Genomic DNA, 21706 nt, shown 5'->3' with positions numbered 1-21706 from the left:
CTCCATGCTAATTCTCTTGGATCTCTCTGCAGCATTCGATACTGTGGATCATCAGCTCCTCCTCACTATGCTCCGCTCCATCGGCCTCAAGGACACCGTTCTCTCCTGGTTCTCCTCCTATCTCTCTGACCGATCCTTCACTGTATGTTTTGCTGGTTCCTCCTCCTCTCACCTTCCCCTTACTGTTGGGGTTCCTCAAGGATCAGTCCTAGGCCCCCTCCTCTTCTCGTTGTATACTGCCCCTATTGGACAAACAATCAGCAGATTTGGTTTCCAGTACCATCTCTATGCTGACGACACCCAATTATACACTTCTTCTCCTGATCTCACGCCTGCCTTATTAGAAAACACCAGTGATTGTCTTACCGCTGTCTCTAACATCATGTCCTCCCTCTATCTGAAACTAAACCTGTCAAAAACTGAACTCCTCGTGTTCTCTCCCTCTACTAACCTACCTTTGCCTGACATTGCCATCTCCGTGTGCGGTTCCACCATTACTCCAAAGCAACATGCCCGCTGCCTTGGGGTCATCCTTGATTCTGACCTTTCATTCAACCCCCACATCCGATCACTGGCTCGCTCTTCTTACCTGCATCTCAAAAACATTTCTAGAATTCGCCCTTTTCTTACTTTCGACTCTGCAAAAACTCTTACTGTTTCACTTATTCATTCTCGTCTGGACTATTGTAACTCTCTACTAATCGGCCTCCCTCTTACCAAACTTTCCCCGCTCCAATCTGTCCTGAATGCTGCTGCCAGGATCATATTCCTCACCAACCGTTACACCGATGCCTCTACCTTGTACCAGTCATTACACTGGTTACCCATCCACTCCAGAATCCAGTACAAAACTACTACCCTCATCCACAAAGCACTCCATGGCTCAGCACCACCCTACATCTCCTCTCTGGTCTCAGTCTACCACCCTACCCGTGCCCTCCGCTCCGCTAATGACCTCAGGTTAGCATCCTCAATAATTAGAGCCTCCCACTCCCGTCTCCAAGACTTTACACGTGCTGCGCCGATTCATTGGAATGCACTACCTAGGTTAATACGATTAATCTCCAATCCCCACAGTTTTAAGCGTACCCTAAAAACTCATTTGTTCAGACCGGCCTACCGCCTCAATGCATTAACCTAACAATCCCTGTGTGGCCTATTTAAAAAAAAAAAAAAAAAAAGGTTCCTTGCATTATGTTCTCATTCACTTTATGCAGTTAATAGCCCTCTGTGTCTGTACTGCTACATACTTAGGCAGTTAACTGGTTCATGCAGCTTTACATGAACACCCGAGCCTTACACTATGGCTGGTCCGAATAACTATAGCAATTGTTACCATCCACCTCTCGTGTCTCCCCTTTTCCTCATAGTTTGTAAGCTTGCGAGCAGGGCCCTCATTCCTCCTGGTATCTGTTTTGAACTGTATTTCTGTTATGCTGTAATGTCTATTGTCTGTACAAGTCCCCTCTATAATTTGTAAAGCGCTGCGGAATATGTTAGCGCTATATAAATAAAAATTATTATTATTATTATATAGATATGGACAGGAAGACAGATTTACTCTTGAATTGAGAGTGAAAGCACCAGACGTCTCAGATATCCTTTATTACAAAGTTTCTTATTTATCCAATAAAATATTAATAGAAACCTAATTTACAATGGTGATTTTGTGATTGAATCCTATTTTTAGCATATTTAGACAGTAACTTACAGTATGTACGTTAAAATAAATGTGAACCAAGTCATATCATTTTTTTTTTAGGCAGGCTGAACAAATCAACAGTAGTTTACAAATTGGATTTGCTTGTTTTCACACTATTCACTATATGGTATAAGTGATTGGATAACTTTATTCTATGGTTCAGTATGATTACAGAGATGTCATATTTATTAATATACCATATATGTTTTATGTTTTGTTACTTGCACAAAAAACTATTTTTTTTTAAATAAAAAAATAGGAATCACCATTTATTCAGAATTATAACCTTTTATTTTCCACCAATAGGACTTGCTTTTTGTGAGATGAGGTGAAGATTTCATTTATGCTATTTTGGAGCACAAAGCATTTTATGACAGCTTTCAATTCTGATTTTTGAGGAGCAAAGTTAGCAAAAAAAATCAGATCAACAATTGTTTTTTACGGAATTCACCATGCATTAACACTAACAAAACAAATTTATTCTTGAAGTCAGAATGATGAAAGTGAATACCATTGGTGGTGGAGGAGGAGCAAGAGGGTGAGAGAGGATGTCCCTTTCATCTAGCTTCTAGATGTTGCTATTGATCATGGCATCTAGAGGGTTAACCAGCCAATGAATGGCCCTGCTGTTACAGTAGGAGCTCAGTTGTCAGAAAAGCCAAACTTCCAGAGATGGTCTTGCAGGCACAACTCTAGTATGTCCATTTGGAAGAATACCCTCTTGACTAAGATGTACTACTATGAGTTATTTCAGAAAGTAATTAACAAATATGTTGAGGATAAGATATTTTGGCTCTTATTAATACAAAAGTATTAAAGGTTCTCCTTTTTTGTGCATCTGCTTTTTAGTGCCGCCTTACTCACAGAAACATCACATCGGTTCTCAAAATGGCTGCTGATGGAAGGGCATGTGACCAGACCTGTCCATCAGTCTCCTCCAATTACAATCACTTTACATGGAAAAGTTGTCTTTTTTTCATTTGAGGAAGCGAACGGAGAGGTCTCGTACATGACCCACCACCAGCAGTCTGTGAGGAAGGGGACATTACCAAGTGCAGGAGGAGAAACTGCAAAAAATATAATAGTAAATGCCACAAAATTATGTCCTGAAACAGATTTCTTTGCCTTTTGAAATCAGAGCCAATTTTCACTTTTGTTCTTTTGTTTTTTCTCCTCTTCATCCAAGAGCCATTACTTTTTTTATTATCATACCTTGACATATCATATGAGTTCTTATTTTTTGTAGAATGGGTTTTAGTTTTTATTGATAACATTTAGGGTTGAGCGACTTTTCTTTTTATAGGATCGGGTCGGGTTTCACGAAACTCGACTTTTTCAAAAGTCGGGTCGAGTGAAATCGGCCGATCCTATAGAAAGGTCGGGGTCGGGGTCGGCCGAAACTCGAAACCCAATGCAGTGCATTGGGTTTCTAATGGCTCCCAGGGTCTGAAGGAGAGGAAACTCTCCTTTAGGCCTTGGGGTCCATATTTATGTGTAATATAAAGAATCAAAATAAAAAATATTGCTATACTTACCCTCGGACGCACCCTGGTTCTTACCGGCAGCCTTCCTTCCTAAGAATGAGCGCCTGAAGGACCTTCGATGACGTCGCGGCTTGTGATTGGTCACGTGAGTGGTCACATGGGTATCACGCAACCAATCACAAGCCGCGACATCATCTAAGGTCCTTCAGGCGCTGATTCTTAGGAAGGAAGGCTGCTGGTTAGAACCAGGGCGCGTCCGAGGGTGAGTATATACCTATTAGGAATATACTCATTCTCGGACGCGCCCTCGGACGCTTCCTTCCTAAGAATTAGCACCTGAAGGACCTTAGATGACGTCGCGGCTTGTGATTGGTCGCGTGACGCCCATGTGACCGCTCACGCGACCAATCACAAGCCGCAACGTCATCGAAGGCCCTTCAGGCGCTGATTCTTAGGAAGGAAGGCTGCCTGTGAGAACCAGGGCGCATCCGAGGGTGAGTATATCAATATTTTTTTATTTTTATTCTTTATTTTACACTTAAATATGAATTTCGATACCGATTCCCGATATCTTAACCCCTTTACCCCCAAGGGTGGTTTGCACGTCAATGACCAGGCCAATTTTTACAATTCTGACCACTGTCCCTTTATGAGGTTATAACTCCGAAACGCTTCAACGGATCCTGGTGATTCTGACATTGTTTTCTCGTGACATATTGTACTTCATGATAGTGGTAAAATTTCTTTGATAGTACCTGCGTTTATTTGTGAAAAAAACGGAAATTTGGCGAAAATTTTGAAAATTTCGCAATTTTCAAACTTTGAATTTTTATGCAATTAAATCACAGAGATATGTCACACAAAATACTTAATAAGTAACATTTCCCACATGTCTCCTTTACATCAGCATAATTTTGGAACCAATTTTTTTTTTTGTTAGGGAGTTATAAGGGTGAAAAGTTGACCAGCAATTTCTCATTTTTACAACACCATTTTTTTTTAGGGACCACGTCTCATTTGAAGTCACTTTGAGGGGTCTATATGATAGAAAATGCCCAAGTGTGACACCATTCTAAAAACTGCACCCCTCAAGGTGCTCAAAACCACATTCAAGAAGTTTATTAACCCTTCAGGTGTTTAATAGGAATTTTTGGAATGTTTAAATAAAAATGAACATTTAACTTTTTTACACAAAAAATTTACTTCAGCTCCAATTTGTTTTATTTTACCAAGGGTAACAGGAGAAATTGGACCCAAAAAGTTGTTGTCCAATTTGTCCTGAGTACGCTGATACCCCATATGTGGCAGTAAACCACTGTTTGGGCGCATGGGAATGCTCGGAAGGGAAGGAGCGCTATTTGACTTTTCAATGCAAAATTGACAGGAATTGAGATGGGACGCCATGTTGCGTTTGGAGAGCCACTGATGTGCCTAAACATTGAAACCCCCCACAAGTGACACCATTTTGGAAAGTAGACCCCCTAAGGAACTTATCTGGATGTGTGGTGAGCACTTTGACCCACCAAGTGCTTCACAGAAGTTTATAATGCAGAACCGTAAAAATAAAAAATCATATTTTTTCACAAAAATTATATTTTTGCCCCCAATTTTTTATTTTTCCAAGGGTAAGAGAAGAAATTGGACCTCAAAAGTTGTTGTCCAATTTGTCCAGAGTACGCTGATACCCCATATGTGGCAGTAAACCACTGTTTGGGCGCATGGGAGAGCTCGGAAGGGAAGGAGCGCAGTTTGACTTTTCAATGCAAAATTGACAGAAATTGAGATGGGACGCCATGTTGCGTTTGGAGAGCCACTGATGTGCCTAAACATTGAAACCCCCCACAAGTGACACCATTTTGGAAAGTAGACCCCCTAAGGAACTTATCTAGAGGTGTGGTGAGCACTTTGACCCACCAAGTGCTTCACAGAAGTTTATAATGCAGAACCGTAAAAATAAAAAATCATATTTTTTCACAAAAATTATATTTTTGCCCCCATTTTTTTATTTTTCCAAGGGTAAGAGAAGAAATTGGACCTCAAAAGTTGTTGTCCAATTTGTCCTGAGTAAGCTGATACCCCATATGTGGCAGTAAACCACTGTTTGGGCGCATGGGAGAGCTCGGAAGGGAAGGAGCGCCGTTTGACTTTTCAATGCAAAATTGACAGGAATTGAAATGGGACGCCATGTTGCGTTTGGAGAGCCACTGATGTGCCTAAACATTGAAACCCCCCACAAGTGACACCATTTTGGAAAGTAGACCCCCTAAGGAACTTATCTAGAGGTGTGGTGAGCACTTTGACCCACCAAGTGCTTCACAGAAGTTTATAATGCAGAACCGTAAAAATAAAAAATCATATTTTTTCACAAAAATTATATTTTTGCCCCCAATTTTTTATTTTTCCAAGGGTAAGAGAAGAAATTGGACCTCAAAAGTTGTTGTCCAATTTGTCCTGAGTACGCTGATACCCCATATGTGGCAGTAAACCACTGTTTGGGCGCATGGGAGAGCTCGGAAGGGAAGGAGCGCCGTTTGACTTTTCAATGCAAAATTGACAGGAATTGAGATGGGACGCCATGTTGCGTTTGGAGAGCCACTGATGTGCCTAAACATTGAAACCCCCCACAAGTGACACCATTTTGGAAAGTAGACCCCCTAAGGAACTTATCTGGATGTGTGGTGAGCACTTTGACCCACCAAGGGCTTCACAGAAGTTTATAATGCAGAGCCATAAAAATAAAACAAAATTTTTTTCCCACAAAAATTATTTTTTAGCCCCCAGTTTTGTATTTTCCCTAGGGTAACAGGAGAAATTGGACCCCAAAAGTTGTTGTCCAATTTGTCCTGAGTACGCTGATACCCCATATGTGGGGGGGAACCACCGTTTGGGCGCATGGGAGGGCTCGGAAGGGAAGGAGCGCCATTTGGAATGCAGACTTAGATGGAATGGTCTGCAGGCGTCACATTGCGTTTGCAGAGCCCCTAATGTACCTAAACAGTAGAAACCCCCCACAAGTGACCCCATATTGGAAACTAGACCCCTCAATGAACTTATCTAGATGTGTTGTGAGAACTTTGAACCCCCAAGTGTTTCACTACAGTTTATAACGCAGAGCCGTGAAAATAAAAAATATTTTTGTTTTCCCACAAAAATTATTTTTTAGCCCCCAGTTTTGTATTTTCCCAAGGGAAACAGGAGAAATTGGTCCACAAAAGTTGTTGTCCAATTTGTCCTGAGTACGCTGATACCCCATATGTTGGGGTAAACCCCTGTTTGGACACACAGGAGAGCTCGGAAGGGAAGGAGCACTGTTTTACTTTTTCAACGCAGAATTGGCTGGAATTGAGATCGGACGCCATGTCGTGTTTGGAGAGCCCCTGATGTGCCGAAACAGTGGAAACCCCCCAATTATAACTGAAACCCTAATCTAAACACACCCCTAACCCTAATTCCAACGGTAACCCTAACCACACCTCTAACCCTGACACACCCCTAACCCTAATCCCAACCCTATTCCCAACTGTAAATGTAATCTAAACCCTAACCCTAACTGTAGCCCCAACCCTAACCCTAACCCTAGCCCTAACCCTAGCCCTAACCCTAGCCCTAACCCTAACCCTAGCCCTAACCCTAGCCCTAACCCTAGCCCTAACCCTAGCCCTAGCCCTAACCCTAGCCCTAACCCTAACCCTAACCCTAGCCCTAACCCTAGCCCTAACCCTAGCCCTAACCCTAACCCTAGCCCTAACCCTAGCCCTAACCCTAGCCCTAACCCTAGCCCTAGCCCTAACCCTAGCCCTAACCCTAGCCCTAGCCCTAACCCTAGCCCTAACCCTAGCCCTAATGGGAAAATGGAAATAAATACTTTTTTTTTTTTTTTCCCTAACTAAGGGGGTGATGAAGGGGGGTTTGATTTACTTTTATAGCGAGTTTTTTAGCGGATTTTTATGATTGGCAGCCGTCACACACTGAAAGACCCTTTTTATTGCAAAAAATATTTTTTGCAATACCACATTTTGAGAGCTATAATTTTTCCATATTTTGGTCCACAGAGTCATGTGAGGACTTGTTTTTTGCGGGACGAGTTGACGTTTTTATTGAAAACATTTTTGGGCATGTGACATTTTTTGATCGCTTTTTATTCCGATTTTTGTGAGGAAAAATGACCAAAAGCCAGCTATTCATGAAATTCTATTGGGGGAGGCGTTTATACCGTTCCGCGTTTGGTAAAATTGATAAATCAGTTTTATTCTTCGGGTCAGTACGATTACAGTGATACCTCATTTATATCATTTTTTTATGGTTTGGCGCTTTTATACGATAAAAACTATTTTACAGAAAAAATAATTATTTTTGCATCGCTTTATTCTCAGGACTATAACTTTTTTATTTTTTTGCTGATGATGCTGTATTGCGGCTCTTTTTTTGCGGGACAATATGACGCTTTTAGCGGTACCATGGTTATTTATATCTGTCCTTTTGATCGCGTGTTATTCCACTTTTTGTTCGGCGGTATGATAATAAAGCGTTGTTTTTTGCCTCGTTTTTTTTTTTTTTTTCTTACGGTGTTTACTGAAGGGGTTAACTAGTGGGACAGTTTTATAGGTCGGGTCGTTACGGACGTGGCGATACTAAATATGTGTACTTTTATTGGGTTTTTTTTTTATTTAGATGAAGAAATGTATTTATGGGAATAATATATTTTTTTTTTTTTCATTATTTTGGAATATTTTTTTTTATTTTTTTTACACATTTGGAAAATTTTTTTTTTACTTTTTTACTTTGTCCCGGGGGGGACATCACAGATCAGTGATCTGACAGTTTGCACAGCACTCTGTCAGATCACTGATCTGATATGCAGCGCTGCAGGCTTCACAGTGCCTGCTCTGAGCAGGCTCTGTGAAGCCACCTCCCTCCCTGCAGGACCCGGATCCGCGGCCATCTTGGATCCGGGGCTGGAGGGAGCAGGGAGGGAGTTGAGACCCTCGCAGCATCGCGATCACATCGCGTTGCTCCGGGGGTCTCAGGGAAGCCCGCAGGGAGCCCCCTCCCTGCGCGGTGCTTCCCTGCACCGCCAGCACATCGCGATCATCTTTGATCGCGGTGTGCCAGGGGTTAATGTGCCGGGGGCGGTCCGTGACCGCTCCTGGCACATAGTGCCGGATGTCAGCTGCGATAAGCAGCTGACACCCGGCCGCGATCGGCCGCGCTCCCCCCGTGAGCGCGGCCGATCGGCTATGACGTACTATCCCGTCCAGGGTCAGATAAGCCCAGGGCACCTCGACGGGATAGTACGTCTAAGGTCACAGAGGCTTTAAACATATCGGGAATCGGTATCGGAATTCCGATCCCAGTTCAGAAGATCGCCGACCTCATGGCCGACCCCACACAGGGGTCGGGTCGGGTTTCATGAAACCCGACTTTGCCAAAAGTCGGCGACTTCTGAATCTGGCCGACCCATTTCGCTCAACCCTAATAACATTCACTTTACCATGAAATGTGCTGAAAAACAGGAAAAAATTGAGTGAAAAATAAAAAACAATTCTGCCATTATTTGTTGTTTGATGTTTTTACGATGTGGTGAAAATGACCTGTTAACTTTATTCTGCAGATCTTTATGATTACAGCAAATTCATGGTATGTGTATATGAAATAATTTTATTTACGCTCACTCCTTGAGTTTTCGAGCACATGAAACTTCAGGAAACTGGCAATGTTTTTTCTAAAGCATCTTTCATGTAGTTTTTCTGTCATTTTTTGAGCGTTTGTCATAGGGTTTTGAATGTTCACAGTATCCCATGAGCTTTGTGACTTATTTTTTAATGACATTTTCGGATGATTTTTAATCACTCTACTGAATAATAAAGAAACCGCTAGCAATTAGTAAAATAAGAACAACATATGCTCTAAATAAAATTATACATTACAGAAGTTATCATATAAGACAAAATCTTGGGTCCTTTTGCAAATACCCTTGAAAAACAGCTATTCTTGCTTGGAAAAGGTGTGGCAACTTCAGGGAGAAAAATTATAGATTTGCATCTTTTTAAGATGCAAATAATTTTCATTTTTGTATTTTCACTTTTTACTCCTCTTCTTCTTCCAAGAGCCATAAAAAATTTTTAAGTTGTCATAGTCCTATGAGAATTGTTTTTACAGGACAGTTGTTTTGAAAGGAAACATTCACTTTACCAGATAGCATACTGAAAAATAGGAAAATCTTCCTATTGGGGTAAAATAGTGAAAAAAACACCATAACCTGACAGCATGATGAGTGTGATTATAGAGATACCAAACATGTAATGTATTTGGTTACTATATTAGTGGTTTCAATTGCTTTGGCTCCGAACTTGGACTTGGACTCCAGGAAGTCTGTGAGACTGTTCAGGGTTGGATATCTGAATATTGGGTGTGTCATCTCTGTGACAGCTCAAGAAATACCAGTGGCTCTGATTAGCAGTAAGTTCACCTGTCAGAGTGCTGCAGTTCCTACTTTGTCAGATTACAGCAATTGAGCCAGCAGCTGTGACCAGGGGTAAAAAGGTTACCACCGGTCACAAAGTAGATAGTTGGAGGCTAGTATTCCCAGACTGGGAGTGGGCCATGGATATTGGCCCTCTGCAGCCTAAAAATAGCAGCCAACAGCCACCCCAGAAAAGGCACATCTATTAGATGCAACAATTCTAGTGCTTTTCCTGCTTTTCCAACTGGTGCAGTGGCAAGTGAGGAAATATTTGTGGGGTTGATGTCAGCTGTATTATGGCCTCTAACATCAACCCCAGAGGCTAGTAATGGAGAGGTGTCTATAAGACACTCCCAATAAAATCGAAAAGCTAAATTATTCTCACCTTTACACTTAATCAATTGATGCCTATGTTACCTGTAAAAAATAAACAACCATATTCTTAACCTATCCGAGATATTCCTCACCTATCTGAATTTTCTCATGCTGTAGCAGTGACGTGAATGGAGAACTCTGCTCAGCTTATTCATGTCACTGCTAGACACAGATGCTGTGCTATGATGCGCAGCTGAGTATCTCTGCTGGATGGCAGGCTGAACACTCGTATCATGCCAACGTTCAGCATGCCATCTAGATGTAGCAGAGCTAAACTCATCACTTGACAAGTTGATTATCTTCTCATCGGACATGTGAGGAATATGGTTGTTTATTATTTTTTGTCTTTTACAGGTGACATGGGCATCAATGGATTAGATGTGAATGTGAATATAACTTTGCTTTTTTATTTCTGTTTCAAATAAAAGGGTCAGTGTCTTTATTTCAATTAAAAGACTTTACTTCGGCTGTGTTTTTTCACAATCTAACTATGGGGTTAGTGATGGCGGCGTTTTATAGATGCCTCAACATTACTATCCCCATAAAATAGCTGACATCAACTTCAAACCCCCACTTGCCACCACACCAGGGCAAGAGGGAAGAGCTGTATAAAGTGCTAGAATTGGCGCACATTTTCAGGAGCAGCTGCGGGCTGCTTAGGCTGGTGAGGGCCAATATCTATGGCCCTTTCCCAGTTTGAGAATACCAGCCCTCAGCTGAGTTTGCTTTAGCTTGGCTGGTTGTCAAAAATAGGAGGATCCCATGACATTTAAAAAAAAAATATTTATATAAATAATAAAAAAAAGCATGGGACCCCTCTATTCTTGATAACAGCTGCCTGTTTGCCTGCTCTGGTTATCAAAAATAGGAGGGACACCAAGTCATTTTTAATGCATTATTGAATAGGTGCTAAGTGATGAATGCTCTCATCAGCCTCACCTGCTCTCGCTACTATCAGTGACAGCAGGCAAAAGCTGATGAGAGTAGTACTCTCTCATTAGCCAATGCCTGTGATCGGCAGTAACCTTTTTACCGCTAGTCACAGTTGCTAGCTCACAAGCTGTCATCTGTATGACAGCATGGGAATTACATGTGAATGGGATGGGAACCGCAGCTGTCTGACCAACGGTAACAATCTTACCTCTGATCAGAGCCCACATTTGCTGCGCTGAACGCAGATGACAGTGTGGCAAAAAATGGATGTTCAGGCCCCCATTCAGATGAATGGGTTCAGGGTTCGGGTTCGGGTTTGAGTTCGGGTTAGAGTTTGGGTACTGTTGTGGAACCAAACTTATTTAAATGATCAGTCAGACCCAAACATCTACGGGTTTGTCCATCACTATTCACCATTTTACAAGACCCTTGGGAGAAATAGAAACGTTGGGGCTTAAATTGTTTTCTTTACATTTACCTTATACAGTAGTTTAAACAATTTCATATTTTCACTAGGATTATACTAATGTGGTAGTACACATTTTTTGTTAAATGTCTTTACTTTTAGCTGTGGAAGAGTACAATAATTTGAATTTTTATGTTTCAAAATTTTTTATAATTTTTTTTGTAAACCTGAGATCACTTGTTCTGTTTACTGTAAAACTTCTGAGGTGCAGTGTGTTAGGGCTAGCAGAACGCACAAAGTAATAGGGTGATAGATACGATGTGCGTTCGCAGCCCGGGGTCCACTGTGCAGAGATACCTGCTGCAAGTAATGGCGGAAGGACACTGAGCTCACACGTGGGTTAAACTTCACCCAATGTGAAATGAAAGCGAGCTCTATTGCCTCAAAGAGTCACAATGTACGAAGGAGCTAAAACCCTAACTAAAAGTTGTGCTTGCTCTGGAATAGGGTTGAGCGACTTTTCTTTCTATAGGATCGGGTCGGGTTTCACGAAACCCGACTTTTTCAAAAGTCGGGTCGAGTGAAATTGGCCGATCCTATAGAAAAGTCGGGGTCGGGGTCGGCCGAAACACGAAACCCAATGCACTGCATTGGGTTTCTAATGGTTCCCAGGGTCTGAAGGAGAGGAAACTCTCCTTCAGGCCCTGGGATCCATATTTAAGTGTAAAATGAAGAATCAAAATAAAAAATATTGATATACTCACCCTCGGACGCGCCCTGGTTCTCACCGGCAGCCTTCCTTCCTAAGAATGTGTGCCTGAAGGACCTTCGATAACATCGCGGCTTGTGATTGGTCGCGTGAGCGGTCACATGGGCATCACGCGACCAATCACAAGCCGCGACGTCATTTAACCCTGCTGTTCTGTTCGGTCTGGGGAGACCTATTTTGAACTTTGGTATTTTTTGGGGTGTTCAAGATGCGGTTCTGAAACTTGTGGTTGATTGACTTAAATGAGGATGGGTCGGTCAGCCACGGGTTTCAGAGCCGCATCTTGAATATTTTAAAGAATATTGAAGTTCAAAGTCGGTCATTTTTGACCAACAGAACAGCAGGGTTAAGGTCCTTTAGGCGCTGATTCTTAGGAAGGAAGGCTGCGGGTTAGAACCAGGGCGCGTCCGAGGGTGAGTATATACCTATAAGGTATATACTCACCCTCGGACGCGCCCTCGGACGCTTCCTTCCTAAGAATTAGCGCCTGAAGGACCTTAGATGACATCACGGCTTGTGATTGGTCGCATGACGCCCATGTGACCGCTCACGTGACCAATCACAAGCCCTTCAGGCGCTCATTCTTAGGAAGGAAGGCTGCCGGTGAGAACCAGGGCGCGTCCGAGGATGAGTATATCAATATTTTTTTTATTCTTTATTTTACACTTAAATATGAATTCCGATACTGATTCCCGATATCTTAAACATATCGGAACTCGGTATCGGAATTCCGATTCCAGATCAGAAGATCGCCGACCTCATGGCCGACCCCACACAGAGGTCGGGTCGGGTTTCATGAAACCCGACTTTGCCAAAAGTCGGCGACTTCTGAATCTGGCCGACCCGTTTCGCTCAACCCTACTCTGGAACTCTTCTGTTCTAACCGCACACATGAAGGAACCAGATGCTAAGCCAAGTCTAATTGCCCCCACTGATGCTAGCTGCCTGCCTGAGTGTACAGCCCCAAGGCTAAACAGACTCACACCACTTATTTACAGTGTGGCAGAGTATCCACTGGCAACTGCCAAACACAAATGATACTAGCGCATGGCCGTGCGGCCATGCAAACCTTTTATAGCTGTAGCAGATCAGGACCTTCCTAGTGGACCAATAGGAGCTGCTACAGGACCTGAGCGTGTGACCCCCGACCTCCAATGAGAGGTCTTCCCTTTGGCATGCTCAGGAGGAGAAAAGCAGGACTTAGTCCCAGGAGCGCCTGCTCACCGCCGAACAGTACTGGTTAAAATGACTGGACCTGGAAGAGCAGCAGTGACCAAACGTGCAGTATCTGTCCGAGCCAGGCGCTGGGACCGACGTCTCCGCTGAGCAGGCTCCACTGAGGCTGGAGAAGAATGGGAGACCGGAGCGGACATGGCTCGAGATTCCTCCTGTGCAGCTGCAGGAACTCGAAGCCTAACACAGTGTATATGACAAATCAATTTACTAAAAAGTCTAGCTGTACAGGAGTACCAAAATAGCAGTGATGGAAAACCCAATTTCTCCCAATACGATATCAGATATTATCGTGACATTATAGGTAAAAACTTGGCAAGCCAAGAGTGGTTGCTAAAGGGAGACAAGTCACAGTGACAAATATAATTAAAGGGTTCTCCCCTAATGTGCAACTCTCTGTAATTCTTAAAAGTGGTTTCTTTTTGACTGACACCATTCAAGTGAAGTCAACTCTGTGTCTCTTGGCAGTCACATGACATTATTTTTTGTGACCGCTGCTACTAATCAGGTGATTGACTGCAGCCTTTACTACTCCATCAGAGATGATACCTTCCAACCTATACCCATAGTAAAGGGCTTTGAAAAATAAGTGTATACATTTTTTCATTATTTTTTTTTTGCTTCCTTTTACTGCGATAAAATTTTAGCAGTAACTTCGTGCTGTATTTTCATAGCAATAATCTTTCCCTTAACTCTCACTTCTGAGTGGTCAGTGACCTCTTGTGAACCAATTGGAATTAATTTTGATGTTGAACTTGCTAGTTTTGCAAATTAATCCTAGATGCATGCAAGATCAGGAAAGCAAAGCTCAGAGTACAAAGTGTCCGCAAACCGAAATGACCAGAATTCACTTTTTTGGAGAAGGTGTTTTAAGTTTATAAAGATAAATGATTGCAGGTTCTTGCTTTGATAAAACATCTGTAGTCTAAGAAAAAGAGCGACATGAGCTCGGAGAAGGGAAAAATTGTAATTTAATAGCCTCATTTCCTGCCTGGCCTCTAGAAATATCTGTCTGCCTTTGACAGCTGATGAAAATGCACCAAGGTCTGATTTGATCCCAGGAGTGGGACAAGTTTAGGCTTATTTCTTACACTAGACCCCTTGGCTATAGTTGTTACAGGACGCTCTCTCTAGTTTCCTACTCTTCATCACGAATTCATAAAACGCTTGGGTTTTAATATGATTTGATCCTATGAGTTTTGTTTTTTCAATATCCATCATTGTCCTCCTGAATGTTATTATTGGAATGAGACTTTATGAGCATGAAATGCTATGATACTTATAGCGTGCATGGCTTTCAAAGCAATCTGGTACAAAGGACAGTACAAAGCTGGATGGATGAGTCACATTTTGTGCATTTAATAAGTGTTAAATGTATAGATGAGAAAAATGTGGAGATTGGCACGTCCACATGTAAGTAAAAACATGAACTTCGTTATTGTTTAATCCATTACGTTACTCGGGAACATACAGGTAAAAATTATATATCATATAAGTGCACGTCTGTAGCACAATGCAATGGACACTGGTTTAAAGAGATCACTAGCTGGTATTTGAGAAAATGGGAAACAGGAGTCGGCACTGTGTGCATAATTATTTGGCAATTTGTACTTTTAATGATTCATTTTATTACTGAACAACTACAGTGCTGTCAGTCAATCCAAAAGGTTAATAAAACTGAAACCACAATATAAAATTGTCTTAGGCGAATATTTGCGTGTAAAACTAAATAAATGAGCCGGACTATAAGCTGATACACGTGCATAGCCACACTTGTGGCTATTTTACAGACAAAACCCAAGAAAAACAAAAAAAAAATGAGCATATACTCTATAGTAAGTAAATAATAATAATACAGGTAAATAACATAGGGTACTTAGTTAATGGTGTTTTAATAAAAAAAGAAAGCAAAAAAGCCCATACCACCGTGATAAGGTGAACCCATTGGCATGGTCCTAACCTGTTTAGTATTAAAACCTTACCATGTGTCATATGACATCAATGTGAATAAGGACGGAGTAGGACAGGGCCCCAACTGAGAAACCAATCCATGGGAAGCTGTACAAATTAAATACTTGTCTCAGAAAAGGTGGGCTTTGCCTTGTTTGCACTATCTGTGTGTTCAGAATTATTGGGCAACTATTATTGTGCAGAATCATTATACAACTAAGACAAATAACTGAAAAAAAAATTTTCGGCCTTACTAACTATGTTACTATCGAGGGGTTCAAGAGAGGCCTGGATGTCTTCCTGGAGCAGAACAATATTGTATCATACAATTAGGTTCTGTAGAAGGACGTAGATCTGGGGATTTATTATGATGGAATATAGGCTGAACTGGATGGACAAATGTCTTTTTTCGGCCTTACTAACTATGTTACTATGTTAAAAATGTATTTTTTTTAAATGAGTTAAAGTGAGAATAATAACGAAACAGAACAAAATGTACAAAAATGCATTTCTGACATTTAAAAAAAATACATTAGTGACAAATATAGCCTCGCTTTCATTTCAATAACAGTCATACGATTTCCGTAAATGGAGTCTGTTAGTCTCTTAATCCACCTGAAGAAGGTGTGCGACCGAAACGCGCGTCGGGGTGGGCACACGGACTCCGGGAAGGGCTGCACACTGCTCTATACATTGAGGTAAGGTCCACTTGGTATATCTGATGGTCTTTCTAAGTGTTGTGGCTTGGACGCTTTTTTTGATTTATCTAGACCCTAGGCTGTATCTATTTGGGGAGATATGGATTCTCCGCTACTTGGTTTATTGTTCTCAGCTAGTGATTAGCATCGCCACTTATAGGAAGCTGGATGGTGATCTATATTGCGGCCTGCCTTGTATTTTTTGTGAACTGTCACATATTTATATGCAGGTGTTTTCTTTCCCTGACTCTGTGTGCCTGTGGTGGTTTACACACTGGTGAGGCGTATGTGCACACCATGTGGTACTCTGTCCCATTTACTTTGCTCTGTGTTGTCTATTAATATTGTTCTTAAACCAATAAAGATTGTTCTTGGCATATTTTTTCATACATGGACTCTGTGGTCGTTTTCTTTGGTCCCTTGGACAAATTTTTCTGCTCTATAGTTATTAGCGACTAGTCCGTCTTAAGTCTTCCCTTCCCTGTGGGATTTATGAGTATATTTGTGGTATTATGCTATACTCCGTCGTGCTTTTAGCTAATTATAGTCTCTTAATCTGTTGAAAATTAACTTTTTAAGCAGCACGTCATGGCGATCATGTGGGCATTGGAGCTGTGCCTGCACGATTGCCGCTTGGAGCTTGGTGTAAGTTATAGCCAAGCTCCATTTGTGATGGCCAGAAGCAGTGTACACATTACCGTGGGCCAAATAACCCCCAAAATGGCACAATCGATATGGATTACAGCATTTACAGTGGCATGTAAAAGTTTGGCAACTCTGGTCATAATTACTGTTATTGTGAATAGTTAAGCAAGTTGAAGATGAAAGGATCTCTAAAAGCCTTAAAGTTTAAGATGATACATTTCCATTGTATTATAGGCAAAAATATATATTGCACTTTTTAAAAATTTTAAAATGACATATAGGAAAATTGGCCAATGCAAATAGTTGGGCACAATTGGAGATTTGTGATCAGATAACTTTAACAATAACAGATAACAAGGTTTCAGACCTTAAAGGGAACCTGTCGCCCCCCCCAGGCGTTTTTAACTAAAAGAGCCACATTGTGCAGTACTAATGCTGCATTCTGTCAAGGTGGCTCTTTTAGTTGGGGTCCCTGCCAACGCTGAACTATTTGATTTTAGAATTTGACTTTCCTATCTGTAGTTTTCAGGGGGGCATGTCTTTTCCCCCTGACACAAACGCCTCCCAGCCATCACTCAGGGCCTCCGTGTGCCGTGCGCTGCCTCCACTTCCTTCATTAACATCCCCGACGCATGCGCTGTAAGTTTTTTTTTAGGGCATGCGCAGTTTGAGCTGCCCTTCGACTCCCATCACACGATGGGAACTTACAGTGCAGGCGCCGGGGACGTTAATGAAGGAAATGGAGGAGGCGCCCGGCGCACAGAGGCCCTGAGTGATGGCTGGGAGGCGTTTGTGTCAGGGGGGAAAAGACATGCCCCCCTGACAAATTACAGGTAGGAAAGGCAAATTCTAAACACAAATAGTTCAGCGTTGGCAGGGACCCCAACTAAAAGAGCCACCTTGATAGAATGCAGCATTAGTGCTGCACAAGGTGGCTCTTTTAGTTAAAAACACCTAGTGGGTGCAGGTTCCCTTTAATTAACCTGTTAGGTTTATGGCTTCTTTACTATCATCGTTAGGAAAGTCCAGGTGATGCAAATTTCCCAGATTTACAAAAACCCAACCTACTCTAACCTTGTGCCAAAAAGAGCAGCCATTCCTTCTTCTAAGCAGCTGCCTAGCACTCTGAAACTGAAAATGGTGGAGGCCCACAAAGCAGGAGAAGGCAATAAAAAGGTAGCAAAGCGTTTTCAATTACCCTTACCTCAATTTGAAATGTAATTAAGAAATTCCAAACAATTATGCATAGGGTTGGATCAATCATGTTTTCGGGCTGTGTTGCAGCCAAGGAACAGGGAAACATTACATGGGTAGATGGAAGAATGAATTTAATTAAATTTCAACAAATTCTTGATGCAAATATAACACCTGTAAAAAAGCTGAAGAGGAATGGCTTCTACAAATGGATAATTAATGATCCTAGACACGTGACACAATCCACAATACATTACCTCAAAAGGCACAAGCTGAAGGTTTTATAATGGCCCTCACAAGTCCCCTGATCTAAACATCATTGAAAATCTGTGGTTAAACATCAAAATAGCAGTGAATGCATGACGAGCCAGGAGTCTCACAGAACTAGAAGAATTTTCTAAGGAAGAATGAGTGGAAATCCCGCAAACTAAATTTGAAAGACTTTTGGCTGGCTACAAAAAGTGTTTGCAAGCTCTAATACTTTCAAAAGAGTGTGCTAATAAGTACTAACCATGCAGGATGCCTAAACTTTTGCATCTTGCTTTTCTCCTTTTTAAAATGTAAACTATGAAAATATATACAGTATATTTCATCTTTAACCCCTTAGTGACAGAGCCAATTTGGTACTTAATGACCGAGCCAATTTTTGCAATTCTGACTACTGTCACTTTATGAGGTTATAACTCTGGAATGCTTCAACGGATTCCGCTGATTCTGAGATTGTATTTTTGTGACATATTGTACTTCATGTTAGTGGTAACATTTCTTCGATATTACTTGCGATTATTTATGAAAAAAACGGAAATATGGCGAAAATTTTTAAATTTTGCAATTTTCAAACTTTGTATTTTTATGCCCTTAAATCAGAGAGATATGTCACAAAAAAAAGTCAATAAATAACATTTCCCACATGTCTACTTTACATCAGCACAATTATGGAAACACATTTTTTTTTTGTTAGGGAGTTATAAGGGTTAAAAGTTGACCAGCAATTTCTCATTTTTACAACACCTTTTTTTTTAGGGACCACATCACATTTGAAGTCATTTTGAGGGGTCTATATGATAGAAAATAATGAAGTGTGACACCATTCTAAAAACTACACCCCTCAAGGTTCTCAAAACCACATTCAAGAAGTTTATTAACCCTTTACGTGCTTCACAGGAACTGAAACAATGTGGAAGGAAAAAATGAACATTTAACTTTTTTTTGCAAACATTTTAATTCAGAACCATTTTTTTTATTTTCACAAGTGTAAAAACAGAAATGTAACCATAAATTTTGTTAAGCAATTTCTCCTGAATACGCAAATACCCCATATGTGGGGGTAAACCACTGTTTGGCCGCACTGCAAAACTTGGAAGTGAAGGAGCGCCGTTTGACTTTTTAAATGCAGAATTGGCTGGAATTGAGATCGGACGCCATGTCACGTTTAGAGAGCCCCTGATGTGCCTAAACAGTGGAAACCCCCCACAAGTGACCCCATTTTGTAAACTAGACCCCTTAAGGAACTTATCTAGATGTGTGGTGAGCACTTTGAACCCCCAAGAGCTTCACAGAAGTTTATAACGTAGAGCCGTGAAAATAAAAAATCGCATTTGTTTACACAAAAATGATTTTTTCGCCCACAAATTCTTATTTTCGCAAGGGTAACAGGAGAAATTAGACCACAAAAGTTGTGGTGCAATTTCTCCTGAGAACGTCCATACCCAATATGTGGGGGTAAACCACTGTTTGGGCGCACCGCAGAGCTTGGAAGAGAAGGAGTGCCGTTTTACTTTTTCAATGTAGAATTGTCTGGAATTGAGATTGGACGCCATGTCGCGTTTGCAGAGCCCCTGATGTACCTAAACAGTAGAAACCCTCCACAAGTGACCCCATTTTGGAAACTAGACCCCCCAAGGAACTTATCTAGATGTGTGGTGAGAACTTTGAATGCCCAAGTGCTTCACAGAAGTTTAGAATGCAGAGTCGTGAAAATAAAAAATATTTTTTTCCACAAAAAAGATATTATAGCCCCCAAGTTTTTATTTTCACAAGGGTAACAGGAGAAATTGGACCACAACAGTTGTTGTCCAATTTATCCCGAGTACACTGATGTGCCATATGTGGGGTTAAACCACTGTTTGGGCGCACGGCAGAGCTCGGAAGGGAAGGAGCGCTGTTTTGGAATGCAGACTTAGATAGAATGGTCTGTGGGCGTTATGTTGCGTTTGCAGAGCCCCTGATGTACCTAAACAGTAGTAACCCCCCACAAGTGACCCCATTTTTGAAACTAGACCCCCCAAAGAACTTATCTAGATGTGTGGTGAGAACTTTGAATGCCCAAGTGCTTCACAGAAGTTTAGAATGCAGAGTCGTGAAAATAAAAAAATATTTTTTTTTCCACAAAAAAGATTTTGTAGCCCCCAAGTTTTTATTTTCACAAGGGTAACAAGAGGAATTGGACCCCAATTTATCCCGAGTACGCTGATGCTCCATATGTGGGGGTAACCCACTGTTTGGGCGCACGGCAGAGCTCAGAAGGGAGGGAGCACCATTTGACTTTTTGAGCGCAAAATTGGCTGTCGTGTTTGGAGACCCCCTGATGTAACTAAACAGTGGAAACCCCCCAATTCTAGCTCCAACCCTAACCCCAACACACCCCTAACCCTAATCCCAACCCGATCCATAATCCTAATCACTAACCCTAACGATAATCACAACCCTTACCCCAAAACAACCCTAATGTCAACCCTAACCATAACCCTAATTAAAACCCTAAATCCAACACACCCCTAATCCTAATCTCAACCCTAACCTCAAACCTAACCCTAATCCCAATACACCCCTAATCACAACCCTAACCTTAACCCTAATCCCAAACCTAACCCTAATCCCAAGCGTAACCCTAATGCCAACCCTAACCCTAATACCAACTCTAATCCAAACCCTAACCCCAAATCTAACCCTAACTTTAGCCCCAACCCTAGCCCTAACTTTAGCCCAAACCCTAACCCTAGCCCTAAGACTACTTTCACACTTGCGTCATTTGGCATCCGTTGCAATCCGTCGTTTTGGACAAAAAACAGATCCTCCAAATGTGCCCGCAGGATACGTTTTTTTGTCCATAGACTTGTATTGCCGACGGATTGTGACAGATGGCCACACGTCGCGTCCGTCGTGCACTGGATCTGTTGTGTTTTGGCGGACCATCGGCACAAAAAACGTTCAATGTAACGTTTTTTTGTACGTCGCGTCCGCCATTTCTGACCGCGCATGCGTGGCTGTAACTTCGCCCCCTCCTCCCCAGGACATAGATTGGGCAGCAGATGCGTTGAAAAACTTCATCCGCTGCCCACGTTGTGCACAATTTTCACAACGTGCGTCGGTATGTCGGGCCGACGCATTGCGAAGGTCCCGTAACGACGTGAGTGTGAAAGAACCCTAACCCTTAATTTAGCCCCAACCCTAACCCTAAATTTAGCCCCAACCCTAACCCTAGCCCTAACTCTAGCCCTAACCCTCACTCTAGCCCTAACCCTAACCCTAGCCCTAACCCTACCCCTAACCCTAACCCTAACCCTAGCCCTAACCCTAGCCCTAACCCTAACCCTAGCTCTAACCCTAGCCCTAACCCTAGCCCTAACCCTAGCCCTAACCCTAACCCTAGCCCTAACCCTAGCCCTAACCCTAATTTTAGCCCCAACTGCTCTTTTCCTGTCGGCCGGCAGATGGCGATAGATGGCGGGCGCACTGCGCATTTTCCCCGGCAGCCAGGAGGAGCAGCAGGAGGATCCAGGGACACCGGTAAGTATAATAGGGTCCCCGAATCCCCCTATTTCTCTGTCCTCTGATGTGCAATCACATCAGAG

This window comes from Ranitomeya imitator, chromosome 5, assembly GCF_032444005.1.
Source record: "Ranitomeya imitator isolate aRanImi1 chromosome 5, aRanImi1.pri, whole genome shotgun sequence".
NCBI lineage: Eukaryota > Metazoa > Chordata > Amphibia > Anura > Dendrobatidae > Ranitomeya > Ranitomeya imitator.
This window is presented reverse-complemented; position numbering follows the sequence as displayed.